Source organism: Phoenix dactylifera, chromosome 15 (assembly GCF_051530095.1).
Source record: "Phoenix dactylifera cultivar Ajwa chromosome 15, Ajwa_hap1_PhDact_Kaust_v1.1, whole genome shotgun sequence".
In the NCBI taxonomy this organism is placed as follows: Eukaryota; Viridiplantae; Streptophyta; class Magnoliopsida; order Arecales; family Arecaceae; genus Phoenix; species Phoenix dactylifera.
Window position 1 is genome coordinate 7,920,082 of NC_143204.1, and position 11,969 is coordinate 7,932,050.

The 11,969-nt window shown below is 40.5% G+C and overlaps 1 pseudogene; it reads right to left on the minus strand.

Annotated features, from left to right (window-relative positions):
- Positions 1–2,059: 2,059 nt before the first annotated feature.
- Positions 2,060–2,157, minus strand: LOC120105828 (small nucleolar RNA R71; annotated as a pseudogene).
- Between the last annotated feature and the right edge of the window lie 9,812 nt (positions 2,158–11,969).

Sequence of the window (11,969 nt, forward strand, 5' to 3'; positions counted from 1 at the left end):
CATGTTATCAAAAACATACTCCATAATTAAATTTCATCTGCTTATAATTCTTAAAGAAAACAAAAGAATCATAGAATTTATCGCATGAATTTGATATTATCAAAGGGGAATCTAGATCCCTACACCATCTTAATCTATCCAAACTTCGATTCTATGTTTACTGATTTATTTTCTATTTACAAAACATCGTCTTAATTCACAAATTTATTGAATTAATTAATCTGAAACAATACTAAATAATCTTATATAAATTTCGTTCCCTGAGGATTCGACCTCAGACTCCCGAGATTTTACTACTTGTACGATTCTCCTATACTTGGGAGATTAGTTTCGCGAAAGCAATTTTGCGAGCGCGTCAAGTTTTTGGCGCCGTTGCCAGAGAATGGCTGATTTATTAGTATAATTTTAGATTTAATTAGTACTTTAGTAGTTAGTCTTTTTCTTTCGAAAAAAAAAAAAAATTCTTTACAGCTCTTTTTTTATTCCCTGCACAGTCTGCATCAAACTCTGATATCAAAGTAATTAACCGTCTGATTGAACTCAAATTTGGGCGTCAGGTGCAGGACCTGTGTTTCTTTCATCTGAACGGTATGATTGACATTCTGAGACCTTAGATTAATACAAAACCTTGCTACTTTCTGTTTTGAATTTTCTGCATTTAATTGTTTTAGAATCAGAATTTTATTGTTATCATATCTCATTAACCCTTGTTGCTAATTGAAAATTTAAGAAAAAAACTTTAAGAAAAGATCAAGGGTGATTATTCAAAAATAAAAAAAAAAGAAAAAAAAGAGGAAAAACCTAAAATTTCAAATTTCAAATTTCAGAATTCAAATTTCAAACTTCAACTCATAAAATTTTTTTTAAAAAATAAATAATTTGCTTGATCACCTATTCAATGAAATTTAATGTCATGTCATAAAATATTAAAAAAAAAATCTCTTGATTGTTGCATATAGTATAAGGCATCAGCATAAAATATTCTAAGGGCTGAACCCATTTAAAAAGATAAGGTCGGGATTTCATCACTCGTCCTTAGCCCAAAAATCACCCCATTGCATAAATATCCTAAGCTTAACTAAAATCAACTAGACGTTGGCCCCTAAGGACATTCGAGCTCAATAGGATGAAGACCACTGAAAGTTGCACCAATTTCGCTCTGTAGCTTAGTTGATGTCTAGGCAAGCTTTGTCCCTATAAGGGAGACAGTTCATCTGTTCGAGGCAAGTGGGTTTTAAGTGGGACCTTTACGAACGCATCGTGACCCCTCCACTTACCTGGGAGCTTACCTGGTCAACTCGGTTCATTAGACCGGATTGGAGGCTTAGGTGCCCTCTTCAAACCAGTTAGGAGCTGTCTAGAAATTTAAGAAAAACATTAGAAATTGAGGTGTAATGTTTAGTTGCATGTTTGATTGTGAATAGATTTTTGTTTTAGGGTGTAGTTTTAGGGTATCTTTAGTTGGTACTTATATTTATATTTATTTTTTAAAAAAAAACATTAAAAAAAATTATTTAAATTTTGTATGCTAGGTTGGAATAGGGACGACACCGGTCGATTAAGTCGTACAACTTTAGATCATCCCTTAGGACACATCCTTGAAATTTCTTCGCAGTATCTCACACCTTGTGAGATGGCAAATTTTTCTGATGATGTAGGAAGTCACCATGGTGATGAAGGAGGTAGACCCCCAGTTATGACACTTCGACAATACTTACATCCCACTAGGACTAGTCAACCTTAATGCATGATTATTCCTGAAAATGTAGGACACTTTGAAATCAAACCAAGAGTAATTCAATTGCTGCCCAAGTATCATGGGATGGAATCCGAGAACCCTTATCTTCATCTTAAGGATTTTGAGAAAATTAGTATCACATTTAGAGTACCAAATATATCGGAAGACGTCCTTAAATTGACCTTGTTTCCTTTTTCCTTAAAGGATAAAGCCAAAACATGGCTGAACTCCTTGAGACCTAGATCGCTAGGAACATGGCATGACATGCAAAGAGAATTCTTGAAAAAATTCTTTCCCGCACAAAGGACTAACTTTTTGAAAAGGCACATTAGTAATTTCCAACAAAAAGACCATGAAACATTTTATGAATGCTGGGAGAGATTTAAAGATTTGCTTCTCTCTTGTCCTCATCATGGGTTTGAAACATGAAGAACCATTAGTTTCTTTTATGAAGGGTTGTCTCCACAGTTAAAACAATTTATAGAGACTATGTGCAATGGTCTATTTTTGGAAAAGCAACCCGATGAGGCATGGGACTATTTAGATTCTCTCACAGAGACTGCACAATTATGGGATACAGGGGATAGAGTGAATAAACCTTTACCTAAGCCTACTAGCATTGGACACGGGGGCCTCTACAACCTTAGTACTCAGGATGATATTCAGGCTAAAGTGGCAGCCCTCACTAGGAAGGTAGAGGAAATTGAACTTAGAAGGATTGAACCCGTCAAGACCGTAGAACATAACAGCGAGTGTTGTAGGATTTGCGAGATGCCTGGCCATCTCATCACTAATTGCCCCACAATACCCGCATTCAAGAAAGTCTTGCACGATCAGGCCAATGTTATGAATACCTATCAAAAATTTTTCAATAATCCTTTTTCGGGTACTTACAACCCTGGATGGAAGAACCATCCAAATTTCAGGTGGAGGAATGACCAATCTCAACAAGTATATAACCCAACTCCTCCACCTCCGCAACCTCATTATGCATACGCACCCCCTCAAAAATCCAGTCTCGAAGAAACTTTGCAATCTTTCATGCAAGGTCAAGCTAAAATCAATGATGAATTAAGAAATCAACTGACAACGCTGACCACTGCTTTAAGTGCTCAAGAGAAAGGTAAGCTACCAGCTCAACCACAACATAATCCTCAAGTCTATGGCGGTAGCAATGCATCATCTTCAACTTTGCATAAAGAACAAGCGAAGAGTATAATAACTTTACGAAGTGGAAAAGTTATTGACCGACCAGTCCCAGAATAAACTCAAGTCATACCTGATTCTGATCCTCCCGAGACAAAAGAAAAGGATAACGAAGAAGCTGAAGCACCAACATCTACTGAAAAAATTGAATGTCCTTTTCCTGCACCATTTCCACAAAGATTAAAGCCCTTGCAAAAGCTTGAACCAAACTCTGAAATTCTTGAGCTTTTTAAGCAAGTAAAAATCAATGTACCTCTTTTTGATGCAATCAAACAAGTGCCTTCCTATGCAAAATTTTTAAAAGATTTGTGCACTGTCAAGCGTCATTTAAATGTCAAGAAGAAGGCATTTCTGGCTGAAAATGTGAGTGCAATTTTACAGCATAACATTCTTCTTAAATATAAAGATCCAGGTTGCCCAACTATCTCGTGCATCATTGGCAATTTTAGGATTGAGCGAGCATTGCTAGATTTAGGAGCGAGTGTGAATTTGTTGCCATATACGGTATATGAGCAACTCGGTTTAGGTGAGTTGAAGCCAACAACTATCACCTTACAATTAGCTGACAGGTCCGTGAAGGTTCCTAGAGGGATTATCGAAGATGTGTTGGTCCAAGTGGACAAGTTCTATTTTCCTGTTGACTTTATCGTACTGGACACACATCCGGCTTCCAATTCACCATCTCAGATTCCGATCATCTTAGGACGCCCATTCCTTGCAACTTCTAATACATTGATCAATTGTAGGAATGGTGTCATGAAGCTTTCTTTTGGCAATATGACTTTGGAACTGAACGTCTTTAGTATAGGCAAACAACCCAGTGATCATGAAGAAAGTAAAGAGTTTGAATGGGTTGAAACCATTGCGGAAGAATATTTGTTAAAAGAAATATTTACTGTGATGAGAGCACAAAAGTGCGATCTACACATCACTTAAATTAGTATTATTGCTAACACATAATGATAGAAGTATTGTATTAATATTATATTTTTGTAGGGTGCAGGTGATCGGAAATCAAAGTTAAAATGCACATTGGGTTCAAAAAGATGCATCATAGTAGGTGACTAGTCAACCACATGGGGTCAGTCCCAGTTGCACACTAGAAGGAGCATTAGCCGACTAGGTGCAGCCACATCCAACGATCAAGCTCAACCATCCAGGTTCATCACCCGTGAAGCATCCTTCACACGTCCCAGCTCCAGCTCCCATCCCGTGTCCGTGCGATGCATTCCTCCCAAGCTTCCATTCATCTGTTGCGCTTCTTCCACGAGTCCAAAGCCACGCGTCCCAGCGTCCGCATGCAGCTCATCAACCCGCGATCCAGTCCCCGTCAGCCATCCCAGGATCTGTGTCCACCTCTTCTCAGCGATTTGCCATGAAGCTTCTTCCACGCGTCCCATGCATCCAGGCTTCCAAGTCCATTTGTTCAGCCGAGATCCCAGCTCCGTGATCGTGATCCACCCGTGAAGCTTCCATGTCTGCATCCCATGATCTTCAGCTTCTCCCAGATCCCGCAAGCGTCCGCTCTCCATGTGTCCGCATCTCAAGCACCGCGTCCCAGCATGCAACCGCTCACCTTACGCGTCCGATCCTTCCGGAGGGAGCATCCCGTGGGATCAGGGATTCATCTCAGCTGGTCTTCATCGCGTGCGAGAAAGGGGGGGAAGGGAGCTGGTTATTTGGGGGGCTCCCATTCGAAAATAGGGGGGTCTGTCATCCCTCATTCGAAAAAAGAGAGGCCCATAAAAAAGAAAAAAAAACAGAGGAAACAGGGGAGGCCCTGTTTCCGAAAAGAAAAAAAAAAGGAAAGGAAGAAAATGAAAGGGGGATTAAAGTTTTCAATGAGTGGCTAAAGTCCTAGGGAGGGTGATGGAGGAACCTTTGATGTATTGCTCTTTGAAGTAAACTCTAAACTTTTGCTTTCAATGATTTATATCTATTGATATGTTCTTGATCCATGCGTAGTTATTTTGTAGATAGATCTTTAATGGATTATGATTATTGATATATGGATTGCTTTGGTATTTGATTCGTCGTAGACGTAAAAAGCACGATGAATGCTTAGAAATTGAGTTCATATGTTCATGAAACGTATACCATGATTAGATCTATCCTACATTAAATCTTAAATCAAGAACCATAGAGTTTATTCCTTGGATGCAATATCATCAAGGGGGATTCCAGATCCCTACCATTTTTATTTCATTGAATTGTGTTTATTATTCTCTGCATTTAATTTCTGAAAATCAAAACATCATTTTATTCCACAAATTTATTTAATTAATTAATCTAAAAATTACGCTAATAATCTATAAATTTCGTTCTCCGAGGATTCGACCTCGGACTTCCGAGATTTACTACTTGTACGATTCTCCTATACTTGGGAGATTAGTTTCGCGAAAACATTCTTGCGAACGCGTCATACTGAATCGGCCGACAATGGTTTAATAGATTGGTGTTCTGAAGGTACTACTAATGATGTGGTCTCACCTGGTTTAGATAATTTGGATGTTATGATGGTCAATGGGTGGAGACCGAGAATAGAGGAATTTGAACAATTGCCACCTCGAGAAGCAAAGATAGTACCATCCCATGAACAAGCACCTAAGCTCGAGTTGAAACCATTACCGAAGGAACTCAAGTATGCCTTTCTTGGACCCGAGGATACTTTCCCTATAATCATCTCATATGATCTTGATCATGCCCAAGAAAGAAAATTACTTGGTGTTCTAAAGAATCATAAAGGAGCTTTAGGGTGGTCTATTGCCGACTTGAAGGGGATTAGCCCTTTAATTTGTACGCACCGGATATATTTGGAGGACAATGCCAAAACCACAAGGTAAATGCAACGTAGGTTGAATCCTATGATGAGAGATGTGGTTAAAGCAGAAGTCCTCAAGTTGCTTGACGTGGGTATTATTTACCCAATTTCTAATAGCAAGTGGGTGAGTCCTACTCAAGTCGTGCCCAAGAAAGCAGGTCTGACGGTAGTCAAAAATGATCAGAATGAACTAGTTCCAACTCGTGTTTCGACGAGTTGGCGCATGTGTGTTGACTATCGAAAATTGAATTTAGTCACTAGGAAGGATCACTTTCCCCTACCCTTCCTAGACTAAGTTTTGGAAAGAGTTGCAGGACACAAATTTTATTGTTTTCTCGATGGCTATTTCGGGTACTACCAAATCGAGATTTTACCAGAAGATCAAGAGAAGACTACCTTCACTTGTCCTTTTAGCACATTTGCTTTCTGTCGGATGCCATTCGGGTTGTGTAATGCACCTGCAACATTCCAAAGATGCATGCTCAGTATTTTTGAAGACATGAACGAGAAATTTTTAGAAGTGTTTATGGATGATTTCTCTATTTTTGGCGATTCTTTTGATGATTGTTTATTACATTTACAAGCAGTCTAAGCTCGATGCATGGAAAAGAATTTGATACTAAATTGGGAGAAATGCCACTTTATGGTACCAAAGGGAATTGTCCTAGGACATATTGTTTCATCGAAGGGCATGGAAGTTGATAGAGCCAAGATTGACTTAATCGCCAAGCTACCTGCACCCAAAACGGTTAGAGATGTTAGATCATTTTTGGGTCACGCAGGATTTTATAGGAGGTTCATCAAGGACTTTAGTGTCATAGCCCGACCATTATGTAACCTCCTATCCCTTGATACACCTAGGGCTGGAAGTGGGCCAGGCCGGGCCGGGCCACACCCCTACCCAAGCCTGGCCCGAAATTTTTTTCCGGGCTTCGGACCGGGCCGAGGCCCGAACAATTTTACAGAAACGCGGCCCGAGCCCGGCCCGAGCCTGTTTGGGCCAGCCCGTTTGGAGCAGCCCGATGACGAGCCCGGCCCGATCCCGAGCCCGTTTGGAGCAGCCTGTTAACTTTCAGTTCTAAATATTCACTAGTTTACATCATTCTGTGAGATGTATCATGTATTCTGTGAAATATTCAAAACTTCTAAGCCTACGGGCATAAAGATATTGGTCCAAAGGGAAAGCGGACTTCACACAGTGGGCTGCTGTTTCATTCACGGGCATAAAGATATCAAATATGTGAATGAAAGCTCTTTCCTTTCACTTTTGTGGTGCATCGAGAATGTAGAGGCACCAAAATCCGTCTACATATGCTGGATACAAGATCATTTATCATTCCGAACATTTATAGATTTAACTCTTATAAAACTCGATAATCCATCTAGGCATGCTGGAAACAATTTATCCTCAGTTTTATTATACTTGATTGTTCCAAGGCCATAATTTAAATACATGCAAATTGAAGGAAAAAATCTTCAATCAGCCAACTATGAAACTTGTTGGAATATATGTTCCTATATTCTTCTAATATTACAAGCATATTCTTTTCTGAAAAGGAGAAAACATTAAAGGAAATTGATATCCAAGCATCCGCCATCCGAAAGCCCTCAAATCGCGATGGGGTGAAAGCCCTCAGATCGCGATGGGGCCTTGGGGGGGAGAATGGTCGAGTACGGTCAACGAGCTTGGACGGTCGAAGAGCCCTCATATCTAGGGTTTCACCGCTTCGGCGAGCTTGGACGGTCGACGACGACGGCTGGCGACCGGCGACGAGCCGACAAGAAGAAGCGGAGAAACCCTTGCTCCACGCCTCCGCCACTTGTCTGCCCTGCGCCTCTGCAAATCCCAACCAAAACGAAGAAGATCATTCATAATCGTACCTCAAAACCTAGCTTCGCCAACAATAGGGTGGTCGGGACTCCTCTTCACCACTTCGCCGAGCTTGGACGGTCGACGACAATGACGACGACGACGACCAGAGAAACCCTAGCTCCACGCCTCGTCGCCTCCACCGCTCGTCCGCTCCGCCTCCGCCTCTGCAAATCCCTCGGGCAAATGGCACCAGGCGTTTAGGTTTAGCCGCGATTCGGGCGATTGGGATTTAGCCTTTAGGGCGTTCCGCATTCGGCCTGCGATTCGGGCTGGAAATGGGCCCGAGCTTGGATGGGCCCGGGCCGGGCGATTCGGGCTGGAAATGGGCCCGGGCTTGGACGGGCCCGGGCCGGGCCAATGAAATACCCGAGCCCGGCCCGAAATAGATTTGGGCTTCATCATTCAGCCCGAGTCCGGCACGAAATGCACTGAGCCTAGCCCATAGCCCGGCCCACGGGCGGCCCGACCCGATGGGCTTCGGGCCGGCCCGAACCCACTTCCAGCCCTAGATACACCGTTCAATTGGACTGAAACATGTCAAGAGGCATTCGAAAAATTGAAGGCTATGCTTAGCACTACACCCATCGTGCGACCACCTGATTGGTCATTACCTTTTGAGATCATGTGCGATGCTAGTGACTATGCGATAGGAGCTATCCTAGGACAACGCAAGGATAATAAGCCATATGTCATCTACTATGCAAGCAAAACCTTAAATGATGCTCAAATGAATTACACCACCACCGAGAAGGAATTGCTTGCAGTAGTATTTGCATTAGACAAATTTCGCTCTTATATCCTTGGTGCTCCTATTGTTATCTTTACAGATCATGCAGCGCTAAAATATTTATTGGATAAGAAAGATGCCAAAGCACGCTTAATACGATGGATACTTCTACTCCAAGAATTTAACATCACTATCAAAGATAAAAAGGGAGTAGAAAATGTAGTTGCTGACCATTTATCACGGCTAGTTTTTAATGATTCAGTGCCACAGTTGCCCATCAAGGACTCGTTCCCTGAAGAACAATTGTTTGCACTTTCTACTATGCCATGGTATGCTGATATTGTAAACTTTCTTGTCACGAACCGGATGCCGGAGCATTGGGGATCGAATGATAAGAATAATTTCTTACGTGAAGTAAGAAGTTATTATTATGATGCCCCCTATTTGTTCAAGTATTGCAATGATCAAATCTTTAGAAGATGCATTTCGGATCATGAGATACAAAGTGTACTCTCTTTTTGTCATGCCAGTGCTTGTGGAGGACACTTTGCATCTAAGAAAACGGCAGCTAAGGTGTTGCAATGTGGTTTTTATTGGCCTACACTATTTAAAGATGCCCACGAGTTCTGTAGGACATGTGATCCATGTCAACGTGTTGGAAGTCTAACTCGTAGGCAAATGATGCCTGTTCAGCCCATTACTGCTATTGAAATTTTTGACATATGGGGCATTGATTTCATGGGTCCGTTTCCACCATCTTTTGGCCATGAGTATATTTTAGTTGGTGTTGAGTATGTGTCAAAATGGGTAGAAGCTGTTGCCTGTAGAACTAATGATCACAAACCTGTTTTGAAATTTCTGAAAGAAAATATATTTTCTAGGTTTGGGATGCCCAAGGTTATAATTAGTGATGGAGGAAAACATTTCTGTAATAAATCTTTTGAGATTCTGTTACGAAAGTACGGTATCACCCATAGAATTGCAACCCCTTATCACCCGCAGACTAGTGGCCAAGTAGAGTTAGCCAATCGGGAGATTAAACAAATTTTAGAGAAAACGGTGAATCCATCACACAAAGACTGGTCTTTAAAACTTTCTGACGCATTGTGGGCTTACCGTACTGCTTATAAAACTATTCTTGGTATGTCCCCGTATCGGCTAGTCTATGGAAAAGCATGTCATCTACCTGTTGAAATGAGCATAAATCGTATTGGGCCATTAGAAAATTAAACTTTGAATTGTCAGATGCTAGTTTAGCTCGAAAATTACAATTAAATGAGTTGAATGAAATTCGACGGGATGCGTATGACAATGCTAGACTTTGTAAAGAACGAATGAAAATTAGGCATGATAAATCAATTCTAAGAAAATTTTTTGAACCTGCACAAAAAGTTCTTTGTTATGACTCTCGCTTACATCTGTTTCTTGAAAAGTTACGATCAAGATGGACAGGTCCTTTCATTGTAAAAATTGTTTTTCCACACGGGGTAGTTGAAATTGAAAATCCACAAGATGGCACAATTTTTAAGGTAAATGGACAAAGATTAAAACCTTTTCTTGAGAATTTTGCAGATGAAGAGGACTCCTTTCCCTTGGAGGAGCCTTCTTATGACTGAGCATGATGGCCAAAGTATGTGTATATTAGTTAGAATTCAATTTTTTCTTTTATTTCTAGTTTTCTTCTTATTTTGTAGGTCTTCTTTTCTGGATCTCAACAGCTCAATGTATTACTCTTCTCTCCAATATTATTTTCTCTATTGTCTTTCATATATCGTTTGTTGTATCTTTTACATTGAGGACAATGCAATGTTTAAGTTGGGGGGAGGGAAATATTTTGCAAAAAAAAAAATAAAAAAAATAAAAAAAAAAACTTGTTTTTGCATTTGATTTATTCTATTAATTTCTTTGCTGAGCAAATGCACATGTATTTTTATATTAAGTTTGTGCAACTATTAAGGCAAGGAACACATGCATACTATGATTGATCAGAGACCTATTATTAGATCCCCACACGTGTACTTAATGACAATAGGAAGGCCTCAGGAGTTCATATTCGTTAACTGCATTTTTGTTAGCCTTATCCGTAAAAGAAGTATGAGTATCTTTGTTCGTACCATAAGGTTCATGATTTGGTTTTCACATAAAGATAGAGGTTGAATATCCCAGTTAGATTACTTAGGTGCCTTATGATCCGATTTTGGTTGACCTATAGTCACGATGCAGTCACATAGACATAAAAAAAAATACCTATATGGTTCAGTTTATCTTCTTTTTTCTTGCATAATTATAAAAAAAAATCCTTATGATGACAAGTCTGGCCTCGTGGCGTAGTCTGGTTCGAGTAATTAAGCCCGAGTTGTGTTTCACCTAATGTCTTGAGCCAACTGGATCGGGGGTCATTAACTGAAAGCTCGCTACATGGGCCTTACTAGAGCCTAATGGGGTTGGACTATTGTAATCGTCATATGTGTTTAAAAATAAAAATAAGCATGAATAGGGTTGGTTAGGCTGAACCTAGTGACATGTGGTAATGACTGGTTTGACTCCATTGTGTTGGACCTCTGTGTACCCGAGTTGTTTAGTTGGGATTGATAGCTCTTTTTTTACATGCGAACCATTCTTGACAAATTTAGACAACATGTGATATTCTGAAAATTTGATGGATCAGGTTCTAATAAATTGTAGAAAATACTTATGAACTTGATAGTGCATCTAAAAATCAGGCGGTGCCCTATTGTGGTGGAGGTATTAGTACTCTGAGTAAGTCATGCGATTTGATGCACACTACACTTTTATATTTCCTTGCTTTGACAGTTGCCATGCTTGAAAATATATATCAATTGATTACATGTGTATTAGCTTAAGATTCATTTCATATCTTTATTAGAATCTCAGGTCATATAATTCATGATGTTTGTGGGTAACATCCCTGAAAACCCTCACGAGACAACATTCGTCCACTAGGGTAACCTAGGGGTTTAACGGCTTGTTGCACGTGCTAAGTGCAATCGTGATTCCTACGAAAGTGAGTACTTATCTTAATTTTATGCAATTAGTTCTAATAAAACATCAAAGGACCAACCAACACTTTTTGTACTCTCATGTTGTCGTTTACTCTGAATTGCTAAGAGACTAGCAATAAGCTAGTTGGGGGGTGTGATGAGAGCACAAAAGTGTGATCTACACATCACTTAAATTAGTATTATTGCTAACAAATAATGATAAAAGTGCTGCATTAATATTATATTTTTTTGTGGGGTGCAGGTGATTATAAATCAAAGCTAAGATGCGCATTGGGTCCAAACATCACCGCAGGTGACCAGCCAACTGCAGGTTTCAACCCCAGTTGCACACTAGAAGGAGTCTAAGTTCAGCCATCCAGTTCACTGCAATAAATTCCCAGCAGCCCGTGCATCTCAGCCCGATGGAGCCCACGTGCAGCCCATCCTCTTCTCCCGTGAGTGATCCAAAGCGTCCGAACCAGCTTCCGTGTCTGCCTCTCCAGAGTTCCAGCCACATCAGCGATTCGTCCGTGAAGCTTCCCAGCGTCCGATTCGTCCGTGAAGCTTCCCAGCGTCCACGCTCCTCCCTTCCGATCCATCTG